General features: G+C 45.7%; 1 long non-coding RNA gene across 1 annotated transcript in view; it reads right to left on the bottom strand.

The window, feature by feature from the left end:
• Nucleotides 1–10,342, bottom strand: part of LOC121001811 — a 54,185-nt gene extending 43,843 nt beyond the window's left edge. Inside the window, exon 1 of the long non-coding RNA XR_005779148.1 lies at nucleotides 10,212–10,342. This is a non-coding gene — a long non-coding RNA (uncharacterized LOC121001811). The remainder of the gene's footprint in view (nucleotides 1–10,211) is intronic.
• Between the last annotated feature and the right edge of the window lie 10,524 nt (nucleotides 10,343–20,866).

Raw genomic sequence — 20,866 nt, 5'->3', positions numbered from 1 at the left:
ATCCGGCCTTAAGCTAAACGTCATTTCGGCGCATTGCCGGAGCCGACATTTAGCTTTTTCAGAGTGGTTACCATGGCTGCCGGGACGCTAAAGTGTAGCGGGGAGCGGGGGAGCAGCATACTTACCGTCCGTGCGGCTCCCCGGGCGCTCCAGAGTGACGTCAGGGCGCCCCAAGCGCATGGATCACGTGATCACATGGATCACGTCATCCATGCGCATGGGGCGCTCTGACGTCACTCTGGAGCGCCCCGGGAGCCGCACGGACTGTAAGTATACCGCTCCCCCGCTCCCCGCTCCTACTATGGCAACCAGGACTTTAATAGCGTCCTGGGTGCCATAGTAACACTGAAAGCATTTGGAAGACGGTTCAGTCTTCAAATGCTTTCAGTACACTTGCGTTGTTACGGATCCGGCGGGCACCTCCGGCAACGGAAGTGCATGCCGTATCCCAACAACGCAAGTGTGAAAGAGGCCTTATTTTATTTCATTTTAAGTCATTTCCCTATCCACATTTGTTTATAGAGCAGTTGCCATGCTCTTAAGCACATTTTACTGCCTTTTACATCCCTCTAGCCTTTTCAAGGACTATTTTAGAGCCATTTTAATGCAAAAAAGTGCCCATTTTAGTGCCCTAAATTGAAAAAATTCTTATTTTCAATTGTCGTGTGACATTTTACCATTTTTGGCGTATACAAACCCCTGCTGTGCCTGGGTGACAGGGGCCTAAATCTCTCAAAATCCTCTGTTGTATTGCTGGGTGACATGAACCCCCTTTTGCCGTGAATGAACCCCTGCTCTGCATTGCTGACAGGGAACTGAATTTAGTGAAAACCTCTGTTACTGATCGGAAGATGCGCGACTACAAGCGCACGCTGATGATGGCATTCCCACCTGACAGCGGGGGCACAAGGCGAAGGCAGAGGAGGAGGAAGAGGTCGCCAACGCAGCTGGGGCACCGCCAGCACCTGAGAAGGTAGGGTTAGCATGGCCGAAATGTGGAAAAGCTTTGTCAGCCTTGGAGGTGCTGACCTGCCCTGCAGCCAGTGTATAGTGTGAACGTGTGTTTAGCCTGGCAGAGAGCATTATCATAGGTCACAGCCAATGTGGACAAGCTTACGTTTATTATAATGAACCAGGCATGGATCCCACAGGACTTGTCCGTACCTTGTGCAGAATAGACATCTATACCAGCCTCAACCATCCATTCTTGTACTCAAGTGCACTTATTCTTTGTTTTATTTTGTTATATGTCCCAATATTTTGGGGAATACCCCAATTTAAAAATAAAAAATAACACAAATCAGTGTTGGCTACCTATTCCTCCTTCACCGCCACTTCCACCTACACCGCCACGTCAACCTACACCGCCACAACCACCCATCCACCGCCTACTCAACCTCCTACTCCTAGATCCAGATTGTTATTTTTAATTTTTCAGTATTTTATGTTATTTTAAGTCATTTTGCTATCCACATTTGTTTGCAGAACAGTTGCCATGCTCTTAAGCACATTTTGATGCCTTTTGCAGCCCTCTAGCCCTTTCCAGGACTATTTTAGAGCCATTTTAGTGCCCAAAAGTTCGGGTCCCCATTGACTTCAATGGGGTTCGGGGTCAAGTTCGGGTCCCGAACCCAAACTTTTTTTTCAAGTTCGGCCGAACTCGTCGAACCCGAACATCCAGGTGTCCGCTCAACTTTAGTCAGGGGGAATCCAGGCCTTGTTCATTTTTATCTGAGTCAACCTGTCAGCATTGCCAGTGGACAAGCGGATATGCTTATCTGTTATGATGCCACCAGCAGCACTAAATACACACTCATACAAAACGCTGGTGGCAGGGCAGGCCAGCACCTCCAAGGCGTAGAGTGCAAGTAGTTGTAAGGCACTGAGGGATCATTTAGGATGCTGACACGGTCTGCTGTGTACTCCTTCACCATCTTCCAAAACTTTTCCCTCTTTGTACCACTAGGCCACGCTTCAGGGTGAGGTTGCTGGCGGGTGTCATGAAAGTGTCCCATGCCTTGGAGAGTGTTGCCCTGCCTTTGTTGGAACTGCTGTGTGTTCCCCTTGTCACCCTTCTTCGGTTGCCTAAGGAAGTACGGATTCTGCCGCCAGCGTTGTCAGATGGAAAATTTGGGAGCAATCTCTCAACAAGTACCTTCTGGTATTGCACCATTTTACTCGTCCTCTCCACCACAGGAATGAGAGATGAGAAGTTCTCTTTGTAGCGGGGATCGAGAAGGGTGAACAACCTGTAATCCCTGTTATCTAAAATGCGTATAACACGAGGGTCGCTGGAAATGCAGCCTAACATGAAGTCAGCCATGTGTGTCAGAGTACCAACAGGCAAGACGTCGATGTTGACATCAGGATGACTCTCCATCTCCTCCTCCTCCTCTTCTGCCCATCCACACTGAACAGATGGAATTAAACTTCCATGGGTACTACCCTCTGTAGCAAAGGCAACTGTCTCCAGCTCCTCCTCCTCTTCATGGTCCAATTCGCGCTGAGAAGACAAACTGTGGTGGGCTGGCTATCAACCTGTGTAATGTCCTCCCCCATTTCCTCATCTGCCACATTCAGAGCGTCGTCCTTAATTGTGAGCAGCGATCGTTTGAGTAGACACAGCAGTGGGAAGGTTACGCTGATAATAGCGTTATCGCCACTAACCATCTGTGTGGATTCATCACAGAGGTCTGACATCAATGCCCACTCCTCGCTTGTGAATAGTGGCAGATGACTGGAAAGGTGACGACCATGTTGCAGCTGGTATTCCACTACTGCCCTCTGCTGCTCACAAAGCCTGGCTAACAGGTGGAACGTAGAGTTCCAGGGCATGCTCCTTTCGCACAACAGTCGGTGATCTGGAAGCCGCAGTCACTGCTGCAGCGTTGACAGACCGGCTGAAGCTGTGGACGATAAGCGGAAATGGGCACACACGTGGCGCGCCTTCACTAGTAGCTCTGGCAAATTGGGGTAGGTTTTGATAAACCGCTGAACCACTAAGTTTAAGACGTGGGCTAGGCATGGGATGTGTGTCAGGTTGCCGAGCTCCAAAGCCGCCACCAAGTTACGGCCATTGTCAGACACAACCATGCCTGGTTGTAAGTTGAGTCCCTTATACCCTGCCACAGCTCTGCGGCGATGTGCTGTTTGTCCCCTAAGCAGATCAACTTCAGCACGGCCTGTTGACGCTTACCCACAGCAGCGCTACACTGCTGCCAGCTAACGACTGATGGCTGACTGCTGCTGGAGGTGGAATTGGAGGAGGAGGCAGCAGAGGAGGAGAAGTGGGGGTTGGAGCCAGTAACATAGCTGCTGACGGAGACCCTGATGGATGTAGGGCCCGCAATCCTTGGCATCGGTAGCACCTGTGGCATCCCAGGGTACGACTCACTCCCGGCCTCCACAACATTCCCCCAGTATGCGGTCAGGGAAATGTAGCATCCCTGGCTACCAGCACTTGTCCATGTGTCAGTGGTTAAGTGGACCTTTCCAGTAACTTCATTGGTCAGGGCACGGGTGATGTTCTGGGACACATGTTGGTGTAAGGCGGGCACGGCACACCGTAAAAAAATAGTGGCGGCTGGGGACTGCGTACCGAGGGACGGCCGCCGACATCAGGCTGCGGAAGACCTCAGTGTCCACAAGCCTAAATGGCAATGTTTCCAGGGCCAGTAAATTCTAAAGTTGCGCATTTAGTGCTATGGCCTGTGGGTGGGTGGGTGGGTATTTGCACTTGCATTCAAATCACTGGTTTATGGACATTTGGACGCTGCGCTGGGACAGGGAAGTGGATGTTGTTGCTGATGGTTCATGCGAAGGTCCAGGTGCAGGGCGAGGGGCATCCAGGCCTGTGCCTTTGACAGGTTATTGGCGAGCAGTGCGTAACACAGGGGAAGAGGAGGCAGTGGTGTGACCCGCAGACCCAGATTGTGGACCCAGGCTTTCTTCCCACTTATTACGGTGCTTGGATGCCATGTGGCGGATCATGCTGGTGGTGGTGAGGTTGCTAGTGTTCACGCCCCGGCTCATTTTGGTACGGCACAGGTTGCAAACTACCACTCTTTCGTCGTCTGCACTTTCCTCAAAAAAGCGCCATACTGTGGAACACCTACCCCTTGGCAAGGTAGATTTACGCATGGGGGTGCTCCGTATGCGCTCGCCCTCTCCGCCGCCGTATGTCGGCCTGGCCTTAACAGACTCCTCCCCTGCATGTCAGCCCATATATGTCAGCAGGGGAGGAGTCTGTTAAGGCCAGGAAGACTTACAGCGGTGGAGAGGGCGAGCCCATATGTATGACGCGTCGCTCACCATCCTATCAGCAGCAGACCGGTATCTGACGTCATCGGGCACTCAATCACAGCGGATTGGCTGTGGTGTGACAACAAGGGGGCGGGTAGGTGCAGCTTCCTCTCCTATCAGTATTAGCCTGCATCTGACGTCACTCCGCATTCACTCGCAGCGGATTAGCTGCGAGTGACAAGAAGGGGGAAGGTATTATGTATATAGGAGGGTGATTTGAGGCGTGCCAACGCTAATACCCTATACCCCTGACAAAGCCGCAACTACGGCGAAACATGTCGGGTAGGGGAGTGTTAGGAGTGCGATTTTAGGCAGGCCAGGGACAAGCGAGCAACGCAATAGTGGCTCATGTCTAGAAGCAACACTTAGTACATTTGGTGTGCATGAGAGTGAATTATCACAGAGTGACCATGTTTACTGAGCGGCGCTGTAGTGGACAGGTCCCTGCACATGTAATAGGTGACAGTGAATATAATAGGGGGGAGTGTGGCCAGTAAGGGTCACCCCCACTCCATACCAGTACGTGTATATTGAAATACCAGTAGCAACAGGGAGCACAAGCTCCTTTCTATTGAACACACACAGGGACGGCCAGTAATATAGGATCAGCACAAAACACGGGTACCATAAACACTGGCAGGTATATGGAGGTGACAGGGAGCGGCAGCCCCATGCCACACAGTACCAAAATACTGTCACCACAATAACTCATGTAAAAAACACCATAGGAGCATTTATTTATAAGGCTCCGTTATCTACAATATTGCATCGCCAATTTTCCTGCATATAGGCTGATAGTTTTAAATTTGAGTTAGTATAGGTTTGCGTTTTAATGGCATTAATAAAGTATTCGAGTACTGTTTATGTCACAGAAAGCCACACACTGTGGACACCATATTAGGCCCAGATTATTTTAATTTACGTTAATGGAGTTCTGTATATGTCACGGATGTGTATTACACGCACACTATAGACAATAAATGTGGCGCTGATTATTTGAATTTACGCAAAAAGACACACAGTCTGCGGATGATTTACAGTACATGTCACTAATAGGACTTTGGGGTCTTTGAAAAGCTTTTGGTAGTAAAAACAGCACATTTCTCTCCCTGCGCTATCTGTCCCTTCCTCAGCACGGATGTCCCTGAGACTCCTCAAGTTAGCGCAGGTAAAAATACATTGCTGCTCTAAAACACACACACCGTTCTGGGTCTTTGAAAAGCTTTCTTAGATTAATATCTGAGCATTTCGCTCCCTACACCGCCTTTCCCTTCCTACGCTCTGCTCTCCCTGACTATGACTGATCCGAGCACATGTCATCGGGTGCTATATAGCATCCGATGACGCGTTCCGGCCAGCCAATCACTGTAATGCCAGCGGCCAACATGGCTACGGCATTACAGTGAGGGCAGTACTTACCTGCACGTTTATTGGCTGCTTAGCAGCCGCTAAACGTGCAGGTAGGAGACTCGAGCATGGCGCTCGAGCACATGCGGTACTCAGCCGAGTACCACCATGTGCCGAGCATAGCGATGCTCAAGCCGAACAGGTATTCAGCCGAGCATGCTCGCTCATCACTACACCGTACATCTCCTGCCTCGCACCCATACCAAACTCGCAACACCAGGGGCACCCCAACTACCATCAGACAGGAGCCCCAACATCAGGGTCTGCCCTGAGGGAAGAAAGGGTGCACCCTCCTATCAATGCCCTGACCCTAGGGAGCATGGGTCTGAGGATTGCCACTTTGATTTATGCAACTGTTGCAGCCACCGCTCCATTCCTTATGGGGTGAGGCAGGTAGTCAAGGGTTCCTTGAAGAACAGTCACACTATGGACCATGGCTTTGGAGGTTATAATTAATGTACAGAAGAGTGACATAAAATTAAAGGGGTTAGCCCATCTGGGACACCGATGGCATATTGCTAGGATATGCATCAATGTCAAATAAGTGAAGGTTGCACCTGTGGGATCTGCTCCTACTTTTAGATCTGGGCCCCGGACGTGAAGGAGAGCACATTCATTCTACTCTAAGGCTAAAGGCACACAATCAGGATTGCATGCGCATTTTGCACGTGGATTTGCCTGCGAACACCTGCGGATTTCAGTGCGGATTCTACGCACATGAATCCTGAACGTGTGCACGTACCCTACACTTCATTCATTGCTATGGGAGTGGCGAGCCCTCTCGACTACCTTCAGAAGTCCCATAGCAGAGAATCGAGAGCTCCCTGTGTAAGTACAGCCACACCTTCATTCACCGCTAGCTCTCAGCTATTTTCAGAAGTCCCATAGCGCTGAATAAAGGGTGGCTGTGCATGTACGGCTGCTCTCTGTTAACTGCTGGGTCCCTGTTCTGGAGCAGATCCCAGACATGAGACCCACTTCTATCTGACATTGATGGCTTGTCCCAACTACCCTGTCAGTGAAGCCGGTGAAGGTTACTCTTGATAAGATACATGTCTGTTTTTATTGTATATAACTAGCGATGAGCGAAGTATTGGAAAATTCGATTCAGCTGAATCGCCGAATTTTACAAAAAAATTACTGTATTTTTCGCTTTATAAGACGCACCTGATGATAAGACGCACCTAGGTTTTTGAGGAGGAAAATAAGAAAAAAATATTTTGAACCAAAAGGTGTGCTTTTGGTAGCTTTTGAACTAATGGTGGTCTGTGGATGACACTGTTATGAGGGGTCTGTGAATGACGCACTGTTATGGGGGGATCTGTGGATGACGCACTGTTATGGGGATCTGTGGATGACGCATTGTTATGGGGATCTGTGGATGACGCACTGTTATGGGGGATCTGTGGATGACGCACTGTTATGGGGGATCTGTGGATGACACTGATGGGGGATCTGTGGATGACACTCTGTTATGGGGGATCTGTGGATGACACTGTTATGGGGGGATCTGTGGATGACACTGTTATGGGGGGATCTGTGGATGACGCACTGTTATGGGGATCTGTGGATGATGCACTGTTATGGGGGGATCTGTGGATGACACTGATGGGGGATCTGTGGATGACACTCTGTTATGGGGGATCTGTGGATGACGCACTGTTATGGGGATCTGTGGATGACGCACTGTTATGGGGATCTGTGGATGACACACTGTTATGGGGGGGATCTGTGGATGACACACTGTTATGGGGGGGATCTGTGGATGACGCACTGTTATGGGTGGATCTGTGGATGACACTGTTATGGGGGGATCTGTGGATGACACTGTTATGGGGGATCTGTGGATGACGCACTGTTATGGGGATCTGTGGATGATGCACTGTTATGGGGGATCTGTGGATGACACTGATGGGGGATCTGTGGATGACACTGATGGGGGATCTGTGGATGACACTGATGGGGGATCTGTGGATGACACTGATGGGGGATCTGTGGATGACACTGATGGGGGATCTGTGGATGACACTGATGGGGGATCTGTGGATGACACTGATGGGGGATCTGTGGATGACACTGATGGGGGATCTGTGGATGACACTGATGGGGGATCTGTGGATGACACTGATGGGGGATCTGTGGATGACACTGATGGGGGATCTGTGGATGACACTGATGGGGGATCTGTGGATGACACTGATGGGGGATCTGTGGATGACACTGATGGGGATCTGTAGATGACACTGATGGGGGGATCTGTGGATGACACTGATGGGGGATCTGTGGATGACACTCTGTTATGGGGGATCTGTGGATGACACTGTTATGGGGGGATCTGTGGATGACACTGTTATGGGGGGATCTGTGGATGACACTGTTATGGGGGGATCTGTGGATGACGCACTGTTATGGGGATCTGTGGATGATGCACTGTTATGGGGGATCTGTGGATGACACTGATGGGGGATCTGTGGATGACACTCTGTTATGGGGGATCTGTGGATGACGCACTGTTATGGGGATCTGTGGATGACGCACTGTTATGGGGATCTGTGGATGACACACTGTTATGGGGGGGATCTGTGGATGACACACTGTTATGGGGGGGATCTGTGGATGACGCACTGTTATGGGGATCTGTGGATGACACTGTTATGGGGGGATCTGTGGATGACACTGTTATGGGGGATCTGTGGATGACGCACTGTTATGGGGATCTGTGGATGATGCACTGTTATGGGGGATCTGTGGATGACACTGATGGGGGATCTGTGGATGACACTGATGGGGGATCTGTGGATGACACTGATGGGGGATCTGTGGATGACACTGATGGGGGATCTGTGGATGACACTGATGGGGGATCTGTGGATGACACTGATGGGGGATCTGTGGATGACACTGATGGGGGATCTGTGGATGACACTGATGGGGGATCTGTGGATGACACTGATGGGGGATCTGTGGATGACACTGATGGGGGATCTGTGGATGACACTGATGGGGGATCTGTGGATGACACTGATGGGGGATCTGTAGATGACACTGATGGGGGGATCTGTGGATGACACTGATGGGGGGATCTGTGGATGACACTGATGGGGGATCTGTGGATGACACTGATGGGGGATCTGTGCATGACACTTATGGGGCTCTGTGGATGACACTTATGTCATCCACAGATCCCCATAAGTGTCATCTACAGATCCCCTATCAGATGCATCAGTGTGGAGGGAGGAGGCGGGGCCCGGTGCAGTGACTCTACTCTAATACACCGGGCCCCGCAACTGTTAAACATTCAATCTCATAGTATATGCTCTGTACGGGCGGCTCTTACTATAGTACCGTAAGTATAGCGCAGACCGGCATCTGCCTCGGACATGCGCCGCTTGCCGCACCTCCTTCCTCATGCGCCGTCTGCTCCAGCTCCCTCTGTCATGCGCCGCCTGCCCCAGCTCCCTCCTCATCCGCCGCCTGCCTGCTTATCTCACTTTATGAATGAACAGGCAGGCGGCGCATGACAGAGGGAGCTGGAGCAGACGGCGCATGAGGAAGGAGGTGCGGCAAGCGGCGCATGACCGAGGCAGATGCCGGTCTGCGCTATACTTACGGTACTATAGTAAGAGCCGCCCGTACAGAGCATATACTATCAGATTGAATGTTTAACAGTTGAGGGGCCCGGTGTATTAGAGTAGAGTCACTGCACCGGGCCCCGCCTCCTCCCTCCACACTGTCACTGATACTTCGCTGGCCGCGCTGTGCAGCATAGCGGCCAGCGAAGTATTCGCTTTATAAGACGCACGGCCATTTTCCCCCCACTTTTGGGGGGGGGGAAAGTGTGTCTTATAGAGCGAAAAATACGGTAGCTTTGTGACGAATTACTTCATCACAAGGCACATTTCTTTGTATGTAGTGGGTTCAATGAGAGGGAACGACGATTGCAGCACTCCCCGTCATTGTACCCCTCATAGCTGATCGCAGCATCTGAGAGTAACAATACAGTGTAAAATAATAATAAAAACATACTTACCTCATCCATTTGATCGGGAAGTACCAGCTGCTGCCATCTTGATTATAAAGCCAGCGCGAAATCTTGCGCAGCCCGTAATGACATCACCACGTCAGCCAGCGTGGTGATGTCATACGTCATTGGGCACAGGATTTTGTGTGGGGTCTTCAATCAAGGTGGTGGCAGCCGACTCTTCTAGCTCAAACGGTTGAGGTGAGTATGATTTTTTTAATTTTTTTTACCTCCATTCAGGGAAAATCGATTTACTACCACAAAGCTTTACGCCGAATTGAATTTTCCCTGAAATTCAGATCGAATTCCACTTCGCTCAACACTATATATAACTTTCTAGGATTAGGCCTCCGTCTTCCTGGCCTTAAATGTTGCTGGTTAATACTGAGCTGTCGTTTAGTTAACAATCCACCAGTATATCAAGATTCTTTGGGGTCCCTCCTGCTCAGCCCTCACATTATATAATAACCAGCCCTCTTACCCCATTGATGATAAGTATGACGAGGAGCCAGAGGCACAGGACCCAGTGTAAATTCTTGCTTTTAGCCATGATGACGTCCTGGGCTCTGTAGTGAGTTGTCTTGCATTTGTTGCTCCTCATACGTCGAGAATCCTGAGATGTGCATCCCGATCACCTCGTTATGTATTCTGTTCACAAAATTAGCTTTCCTCTGATTCCTCTGAGCTGTATATGTAGTAAAAAAGTCTAGAGGTTATAGGCAGGAATTTATTGCTGAGACATTGGACTTGTGGTAAGGTAATTATTAACTGCAGTGTCAGGACTTCTTGTTCCTATTCTTACATTTTTCAATCACTTCCAGCCTTCCTTTTCCTGAAAAAAGTTACCCAAAATTCCAAAACAAACTTAAAAAAAAAATAGATAAATATATAAAAGATAAACCAGGCACTCAAATATAGAGTAAATTGATCAGAATATTTATTCCCACAATAACAATAAAATATGACAATAAAATATAACAATAAAATATAACAATAAAATACCATAAAACACTTTAACCCACTAATAGCAGCAATAATCGGCATATACACTAAAAATCGATGTATTACTCGAGTAGCAGCGGCAGTGGGCATATATTCTCAAGTGACAAATGCGGCTTGGTTGTTAAATACTGAAGTCGTTGTATCCAGAAAAGAACGCAATTCCATATTTTATAACAAAGTCTTGTGAACACGCTTTGGTCTTGGATCGGTAATAACAAATTGCACAGCGGTGGCGTCCCACCGAATTGAGCAACTATGTTGCTTAGTTTTACCTGGCCAGTGTGTCCTTATCCTACGTCCGGACCTGAAGGGATATGCTGTGGGCACGGTGTCACCTGGATATCCGCTCACGGAAACTATGTCTGTGGCTTTGTTTGGATTCCTCCGGTGTTCGTCGCTCTTCACAGCTATTCAGTTTCAGAAGTCCAGGGGAGCTATTTTTCCAGCATGCCGGTACAGGGTATTAAACCATATGCGTTTCGGGGTTCTCTGAATGACCCCTTCCTCAGTGGTAACCCTGAAGTGCTTCCCCACATCCTTTTATATGAAATCTTGGAAAAAGGCAAAGTCCGGACAGGATCTCCTCATGCCAAAACATGGAAAGCTCGGATCAACCAATATAATCAATGTGTGCGTTCTTCCTTATGCAGTTCTCATAGTGCGGTTTTTGGATAAATTGCGTTTTATGCTCCACTGCTGCTTAAATATAAATTAGATAATATGCTGCATAGTTTTATTACAATAGAATTTTTAAAAATGTGTTAAAAATATAAAAATTTGAAAATATATGTGAAATATACATAAAAACACAACCACATCGCGAATCCTTCTATTTTTATTATTATTTAACAATAGTTTGAGGGGGGGGGAGGGGAAAGATTCAAGGGTCACGGAATCATAAAAAACCAAAAAGTTCCCAATCAGCGTTCAGTCCTTTTGGGACTAGGGAACCAAAATCAAATATGAATTTGGATTCCACCCTTGACATCTTTTTTATCAAATCTCCTCCCCTCCACTCTGGTGTCACCACTGTTAGAGCTGTATAGGTGAGACCTGTTGGATCGTTATTGTGACATAGCTTGAAGTGCCTTGAGACAGTATGGTTTTCATAGCCTTTACGGATGTTCGCTATATGCTCTGAAATCCTTGTCTTAAGGCACCTCTTTGTACGACCAATATATTGCTTTCTGCAGGGACAGGTTAACAGATATATAACATTTTTACTGTTACATGTCAGAAAGGTTTGAATTTCATAGATATATTCATTGCTGGTCGAGGAGGCTTTAATTGTTTTTCTCGGAAAGTTCGTTATTTTGCAGTTTGAACATGTCCTGCATCTAAAAAAGCCCTCAAAACACAACCATTGGTTGTCCTTTTTTTTGGGGTTACTCCTAGATGTTTTTATCGTAGGTTCGCAACCAGTTACGCAAATCTTTTTATGGCGAATTGGGAGGATGAATATATTCTGCCAGTACTGGGTGCGGACCTGGTGCTCTGGAAGCGGTACATAGATGACGTGATTTTTGTTTGGAGAGGCACGGATTTGGCATTGGGTTCCTTCTTATCAAACATCAATTTGAATGATCAGAATCTTCAGTTTTCAGCAAATGTGAGTAAAACAGGGATTGAATTTTTAGATCTAAAAATTGATGTTGATGGGGACAAAATCTGCTGTGGCACTTATTATAAACCTACAGCTAGGAACAATTTTATTTTACATTCAAGCTGCCACCTTCCTAGGTGGCTGCTGAATGTACCAACAAGCCAATTCAGGCGCCTCAAAAGAAATTGTACGAAAAATGAGACATTTGAAAATGAAGCTGAAATATTGAGGCAGCAATTTGTTGAAAAAGACTATCCTAACGATTGCATCGAAAAAGCTTTGAATAAGGTGAAGAATCTAGACCGGCAGGATTTTTTTGCAGAGAAACCAGTTGTATCAAACAGTGATGGTATGACATGTGGGGAATTACAGATGATTCTGCCCTTCAATATTCAATACAAGAAGATTGAAACCATCATTGAGAGACACTGGTCGTTTCTACAGAAAGACAAAATTATAGGACCATTGATGCCGGCAAAACCAAAAATAATCTATACTCGTGCGAACAACTTAGGTTTAAAAATAGCACCTACGATAAAAACATCTAGGAGTAACCCCAAAAAAAAGGACAACCAATGGTTGTGTTTTGAGGGCTTTTTTAGATGCAGGACATGTTCAAACTGCAAAATAACGAATTTTCCGAGAAAAACAATTAAAGCCTCCTCGACCAGCAATGAATATATCTATGAAATTCAAACCTTTCTGACATGTAACAGTAAAAATGTTATATATCTGTTAACCTGTCCCTGCAGAATGCAATATATTGGTCGTACAAAGAGGTGCCTTAAGACAAGGATTTCAGAGCATATAGCGAACATCCGTAAAGGCTATGAAAACCATACTGTCTCAAGGCACTTCAAGCTATGTCACAATAACGATCCAACAGGTCTCACCTATACAGCTCTAACAGTGGTGACACCAGAGTGGAGGGGAGGAGATTTGATAAAAAAGATGTCAAGGGTGGAATCCAAATTCATATTTGATTTTGGTTCCCTAGTCCCAAAAGGACTGAACGCTGATTGGGAACTTTTTGGTTTTTTATGATTCCGTGACCCTTGAATCTCTCCCCTCCCCCCCCCCCCTCAAACTATTGTTAAATAATAATAAAAATAGAAGGATTCGCAATGTGGTTGTGTTTTTATGTATATTTCACATATATTTTCACATTTTTATATTTTTAACACATTTTTAAAAATTCTATTGTAATAAAACTATGCGGCATATTATCTAATTTATATTTAAGCAGCAGTGGAGCATAAAACGCAATTTATCCAAAAAACGCTGTTCAAAAACCGCACTATGAGAACTGCATAAGGAAGAACGCACACATTGATTATATTGGTTGATCCGAGCTTTCCATGTTTTGGCATGAGGAGATCCTGTCCGGACTTTGCCTTTTTCCAAGATTTCATATAAAAGGATGTGGGGAAGCACTTCAGGGTTACCACTGAGGAAGGGGTCATTCAGAGAACCCCAAAACGCGTATGGTTTAATACCCTGTACCGGCATGCTGGAAAAATAGCTCCCCTGGACTTCTGAAACTGAATAGCTGTAAAGAGCGACGAACACCGGAGGAATCCAAACAAAGCCACAGACATAGTTTCCGTGAGCGGATATCCAGGTGACACCGTGCCCACAGCATATCCCTTCAGGTCCGGACGTAGGATAAGGACACACTGCCAGGTAAAACTAAGCAACATAGTTGCTCAATTCGGTGGGACGCCACCGCTGTGCAATTTGTTATTACCGATCCAAGACCAAAGCGTGTTCACAAGACTTTGTTATAAAGTACGGAATTGCGTTCTTTTCTGGATACAACGACTTCAGTATTTAACAACCAAGCCGCATTTGTCACTTGAGAATATATGCCCACTGCCGCTGCTACTCGAGTAATATATTGATTTTTAGTGTATATGCCGATTATTGCTGCTATTAGTGGGTTAAAGTGTTTTATGGTATTTTATTGTTATATTTTATTGTTATATTTTATTGTTATTGTGGGAATAAATATTCTGATCAATTTACTCTATATTTGAGTGCCTGGTTTATCTTTTATATATTTTGTAACCTCTTTCTGTGACTGGGTGGGTCACATAAACCAAGAGCACCTTAAATCCATTACTCAGCTGTAGTGATCCACAGATACCGCATTCTAAAAAAAAATTGAAATTTTGAAAACTATATATTTTTTTAAAGAATATAATATATGGCTATAACGCAGACCATTTAATGATGTATAAGTTTCTTCGAGGCTGGCATCATCGTGTTGAAAGGACATCATCCAGTACTACTGAATGTCAGCAGGAAGGGGAAGTAACCTGTGGCAGAATGCTCAGCCGTACCAATTCAGCACTGTAGCCCGGCCTTGTCTCTATATTCTGGTCTTCCATGGTTCTCCACAGCTGTGACAGGGTCCATTTCAGTTGCTCACAAGCACTATTTCCCTGGGGTGATAGGGTGTATAGTGCATGTTATCCTTATTATCAGCCGGTAGAGCACTTCCATCATCCTGCCCTCAAAACAGGCCCCTTGGTCTAAATATAATTGGGCAGTTCAACCAAATTCTTCCACAAGGCCTGTTCTGTGGAGTCTGCAGCCTGGTCTTCTGTGGGGACTGTAAGGAGAATTTTACTCTCTTCCCTAACGGTGTGTCCCTAACACATGATTTCAGTGGCCAGCTTGAATTAAGCCTTACCGGTACCGGGAGAATGAATTAGATGGAGACCAAAAACACGTGTCTTTCTCTGATCCATTCTGGTTTATTCACAGCTGGCAAACAGTTTTAATAGAGGGGGTTGAGCTTCCTTTACATCCAATCATATGTTAGCATTAGTATTTGACCAATAGTATGGTCACACATAAGCTCTGCATTAACATCATAGCTGACTCCTAGTAACAGCATTTGACCAATCAGGTATATACACATAGGCTAGCAGACACTTGAGTCAGATGTCCTTTTATGGCTAGAAGGCTGTTCATACTTTCAACATGTATGGATTTCATGAAACAGTTTAAGGAAGTGTCTCACATTCCATGGGGGGAGGGAGGTTTTGTAGTGCACTAACCAAATGTAATACACGTGGCTAAATGAGACAAAATGGAGTCACATATATCCCATCAAATCCCCTCTTAGAACCTTATATATATACCTTATACTATATGGTTCTTTCTCTGCTCTTCCTTGGTTTGCTTATAAGCCTTTAGGTATTCCATATACCCTTCAGCAGTATAATCCTCAGGCTTTGTTGAGGTTGGGTTTGCCTCTTCTACCTCTACCGGAGTATAGAGGAATGTCGAGTGTACCCCTCTTTCGGCCACCTTTTGACATATGGCTAGAAGGGAGGGCGCACACTACAGACAACAGCAGAGACCCACTATTGCAGCGACCACGGCGAGTACCACTCCTAAAACATATCTTATTTGACCAAAGTCAGGTATTCAGCCAAAAAGCCAGTCCCACCAACCTTGGTCAACATCCTGTTTTATATGTTTCCTCATCTCCTCTAATTGGCCTATTTTATCTTTTATTCCACGGGAGTGATCTGATAAATTGAAACAACACATCCCTGCGAACGCTGAGCATCCTATACCATGTTGGAGCAATAAATAGTCAATAGTTGCCCTATTCTGCAAGATAGCCTTTTCATACGATTGTATATCCAGCAGCATATCTTGCAGAACTGCACTAGTGACATTTATCTGTTTTACCATAAAACAGGCAAGTTTTGATATTGTCATGTGGTTATATATGGCCAACCCTGGTACTCCTATCAAAGATACCCCTAAACTCATATATTCTGATCTAGAGAGGAGATTCACATTATAATCACAATTTTCCGGTAACTGTAGGGAAGTGTCTCTCGTGTGTCGTGTCTGCATTGCTGGAAATAGTGGTATCATTGCTAATGTCAGCCTGGCTATTGTACAGGGTCCCTCTGTAATATTGGCCGGTATGTACGTGTAACTAGTATTCCCACAGGCCAATACCCATCCTGTTGGTAGAGGTACATGTTTGTCTAGGGATGGTACTGTTTTTGTAATATTACATTGCATATTCTTTCCTGATATTATCTTTTTACAACTACCTAAATCTCTATCACAAATACTTGGCTTAATCTTATTCTGCATTTTTGCTTGTATGCAGGGAGGCAATAGTGTCTCATCACAGGTGAAGTTATAACATATTTCTGCTGCTGTGACAAGACCTGTAATTACTTCTATCATATTACTCTGCAGATTCTCATATGTAGGACAGTCATAACAAGCATGATAAGGATTTACATATCCATATTTAACATCATGATCCTCCAAGTCTGTGTCGTTCCATTGGGAACGTAGGAGCTCCGTCCATACGTCTAGTGGGGTGGGGACTGCTACCAGACATGTCTCCAAAATGTTAGATGCCGATAAAGTGGTTTGGAGACAAAAGTCAGTTAAGTTCAGAGTTTTGGCCAGGTACAGCCATAAGTTCTCCTTTGTCTTGCATAGACTGTCTTCCCCTCTGCATTCTGTTTCCAGGTATATCTGTCTGTTCCACAGCCATGGGACAGTAAGTAGGAGACACAAAATTACAATTATTAAGGCACTACATCTCAGCCATCTCAAGGAATTTCCCGACTGCGTCATCTCGTTGGGGGTCAAGGCTGTCTGCCTCCGTTAGTACCCCTTCTGTATCTTCTTCGAGGTCAAGGCTGTCTGCCTCCGTTAGTACCTCTGGGCCTCGTTGGAGGTCAGGGCTGTCTGCCCCCGTTAGTACCTCTCTTTTCTTCACCAACTTAATCCTTGTGGCGTGGATCCACGTGGGCGATTGTTCAGTGAGGACCGCTGTTCTGGTGATCGCGACTACCTCGGTGGGTTGTCCGTAGGTGAAACTTCCTGGTTCCTTTCCCTTCTTTAAGATCTTGATCATCACCTGGTTGCCTATCCGGAATGGACGGGTTGATTCCTGTGAAAGAGAAGGAGACTTACAAACAACTTTTTCTTCAGTTTTACTGAGGACTTTGATCAGATTAGTACTTCTCTCTGATCAGGTCCAAGTCCCCTTCCTGCACCACCAGGGGGCGTCTTGCCCATGGTGTGGGGAAAGGCCTACCCATGAGTATCTCAATGCTGTATATGTCCTACTCTGTGGAATGTCCTACTCTGTGGAAATGTGCTACTTAAGATGGAAGCACTGTGTTGGGGAATGCATAACTTCCCCTCTTCGCAGACTAATCCTATCTCAGGATTTTTCTGCAATACTGGATAACACCAGTCCTGCTGTTCCTGTTCAGTGACATACCACTGAAGATCAGTAAGTATTTGCAGCATCTCAGGGGTTGGAGATGCCAAACATGGCATCTCCCAATGGTTATACAAACCTGTGAGGTTGCTTTTGGCAACTCATTTCGCCATCTTAACTGCCAGCGCATTGCCCTGTGAGACATGATCCTTACCATCTGCTGCCGTAAATCCTCTCCTCTGCCAGATCATACCATGGTCCCACACTACCCCATGTGTGTACCTACTCTCAGTATGAATGGTGACAGGTCTATCAGCATGTAGAATACATGTCCTAGTGAGTGCAATGAGCTCAGCTGCCTGCTGTGTTGAGTGCGGATGTCCTTGAGTAGGCCTACAACATCATGAGTGGTGTGCAAAATGGTGTAATGTCACATTGTGAAAGAATTTGCCGACTCTACCATCATAGCACAGGCTGCAAGAGAACGCAGACATGCCGGCATCCCCTGGACAGAGGTGGGCATTACCTTTGAGAAAAACACACAAGGACGCAACTTGCCTCCGTTTTCTTGTGTCAGTACACCCGCCATGGTTTTACAATTTTGGCGTGCAAACATGTGGAAGGGCATATTATAGTCAGGGAGGCCCAGCCCTGGACTCGACATGAGCGAACATTTCAGATAATCAAATGCATTGTACATTTCAGAAGACCATTTAATCAAATCTGGATTTCCATCCAGAGTGGCTTGCCTCAAAACATTGTCAATAGTGGGAGCAACCAGTAATCCATTGTCTACCGTTTATCATACCAAGGAAAGATAACATTTCTTTCTTGGTGTGCGGGGCGACCAAACCCGCAATAGACTGGACTCTTTCTGCGCTGATTCTCCGTTCACCTTTTGTGAGGACAAAGCCCAAGTATTCAACCTGCATTTTACACCATTGCATTTGCTTAAGTGTCACTTTGTGACCACATCCTGACAACCATTATAACAGTGATAAACCATCCTGAATGCTGGCCTCCGCTGACATGCTACACAGTAATAAATCATCGACATATTGCAGCAGCACAGAACCTTGGGGGGATGTACCATGACTCTAACATCGCTCGGAGGACTATGCTGTACACTACAGGTGAATCAGCATATCCCTGGGACATCTCTGCACCAGGTCAGTTGGCGTCTGTCAAAGGAAAAAGCAAAAAGTAGTCTGGTTATCTTATCAACTGGGATAGAAAAGAAAGCATTTTTCAGATCTATCACACTGAACCAAACAGCGTCTGCTGGAATGGCAGATAATAATTAAGTGACATCAGGTACAACAGGGGCTATAGGCACAATGATGTTGTTGATGGCCCTTAAATCCTGTACAAAGCGGGCAGCACCATCTGCCTTTGTCACTGGATTCACGGGCGTGCTGTAGGGTGAAATCACCTCTTCCAGGATTCCCTTTTGTAGGAATTCTTCTATCATTGGCCTAAGCCCATCAAGTTTCTCTTTTAACAGCAGGTATTGTTTCTGGAACACTGAGATGACACCTGGTTTCACAGTAGCTGTGTAATGTGTGCAATCTATGAATCCTGTGTCATATTCATTTGAAGACCATAATGCAGGGTTAATGTTATTCTGGGTGGTCCTGTATGTTTGCAAGAATCAGTGGCACTGGTGTAGAGACTGGAATGAGACCTGAGTGTACTCTTATGTCCTGATTCTTTGCTGATACCTGCAAGTTAAGCCTAATGAACAAATCTCTCCCTAATAGGCTGACTGGGCAATCTAGTATAATGCTAAATACATGACATGATGTATTCCCTGTCCATGGTTTCTACTGGTAAGGAATCTGTTCTGTATGTCCTTGTCAGTACCCCATTTATTCCCATAGAGGGCTCACATTTCCTTCCTGACACTCTGAGTCACCTAAGTCCGCCCCTTTTGGTGGACGCTTTGGTCTGTCTTCTGTTCAGCCATTAGTATCTTAGCTGTCCATACGAGCAGAGCTCTGATGTTAAGCACAACACTGAACATGTAACATGTAACTGCAAACATTGAAACAAACAGATCTGACAATACAGACATGAACACACAAAGGGCCCATAAAAACTTTTTATTGAAATAAAAATGTACAGCTTGATCAATGCTGTTGGTACCAATAAAAAACCCAAAAACTTCCAATAAAATAAAATAAAATTCTTAATGCGCATATTTAAAAACAAATACCGTATTCCATACGCATTCATATACATTTTCATGTACTCATCTTCACAAACCAGCTCATAACCACGCCCTTATACATAAAATATGAATTACACACACAGCTCTGCTACGTACATATAACTCAGAGCCACACCCATTCACATTCCACTGAATCATGTATCTTTCACCCAATCACACAATCTCTTTGTTACATCCCAAAACTTGCAGCACAGACAAACACAGCAATTGCTGATGGTCTGTCGCTGTAAAACAATATACATGTTAATCATACAGTCATTTTGTTAAAATTAACAAATCATCTTATATGCCATGTCGTTTTTTTTTTTTTTTTTTTTTAGTGTTACACACATCGCCACTTATTGTATATAACTAACCCCTCCCCCATTTCCTCTGCCTTGCGTCTCCTATTTCAGGAGTGTTGAAACAGGGGAAGTAAAGCAATACATCAAGGACATTCAGCTGTACCACATGTTCCTCAAACTTTTACTCACATCTGAATAAGAACTTATTGGGTGCAACCTTAGATTGATACGAGTGGACACTTCCAATTAGCATCATCACTGCAGGCACATTTTAAACCATCGGAACATACAATTTGGAAAGATACAATCAATACTGGAGCCCTGTCTGGAATATCTTATAGATAACACAGGTTAGTATCTTCACATTCTGCTGATGCATTACCAATTAGCAGCCCCCCTCCCCCCTCAACCCCCATATGAAATTCCTGAGCAGAGGAGGGGGGTGAGATGGGAGGGAGTTCTCTCTGAAAACACATCTCAAACAGGACAGGAAGAAGTTTTTTTGTAGTACTACAAGTGACATTTTGGAATGTGGTGGGGGGGAGGGATGCCTCATGGCAACCTTTGTTCTCTATAGGATTCAAAATCCTCCATCTTGAAATAAGAAATGCTGCTCATTTCATTTCTCTAACTTCAAGTTCTCTCAGTCACTTCCATATACACTTTTCCACCATAACTCAGCTTGCACCAGGCTATTATTATCCTTTAACAACTTCTCTCTTCAACTATCAATACACTTATGCATTAACTGTCCATCTTTTAGTGCTGTAATCTCTAATTCCAGGGACTATAAATC

The sequence above is a fragment of the Bufo bufo genome, chromosome 5, assembly GCF_905171765.1.
Source record: "Bufo bufo chromosome 5, aBufBuf1.1, whole genome shotgun sequence".
Taxonomy (NCBI): Eukaryota; Metazoa; Chordata; class Amphibia; order Anura; family Bufonidae; genus Bufo; species Bufo bufo.
Note: the sequence above shows the minus strand (reverse complement) of the source record. Positions and strands in the feature narration are given on the sequence as shown.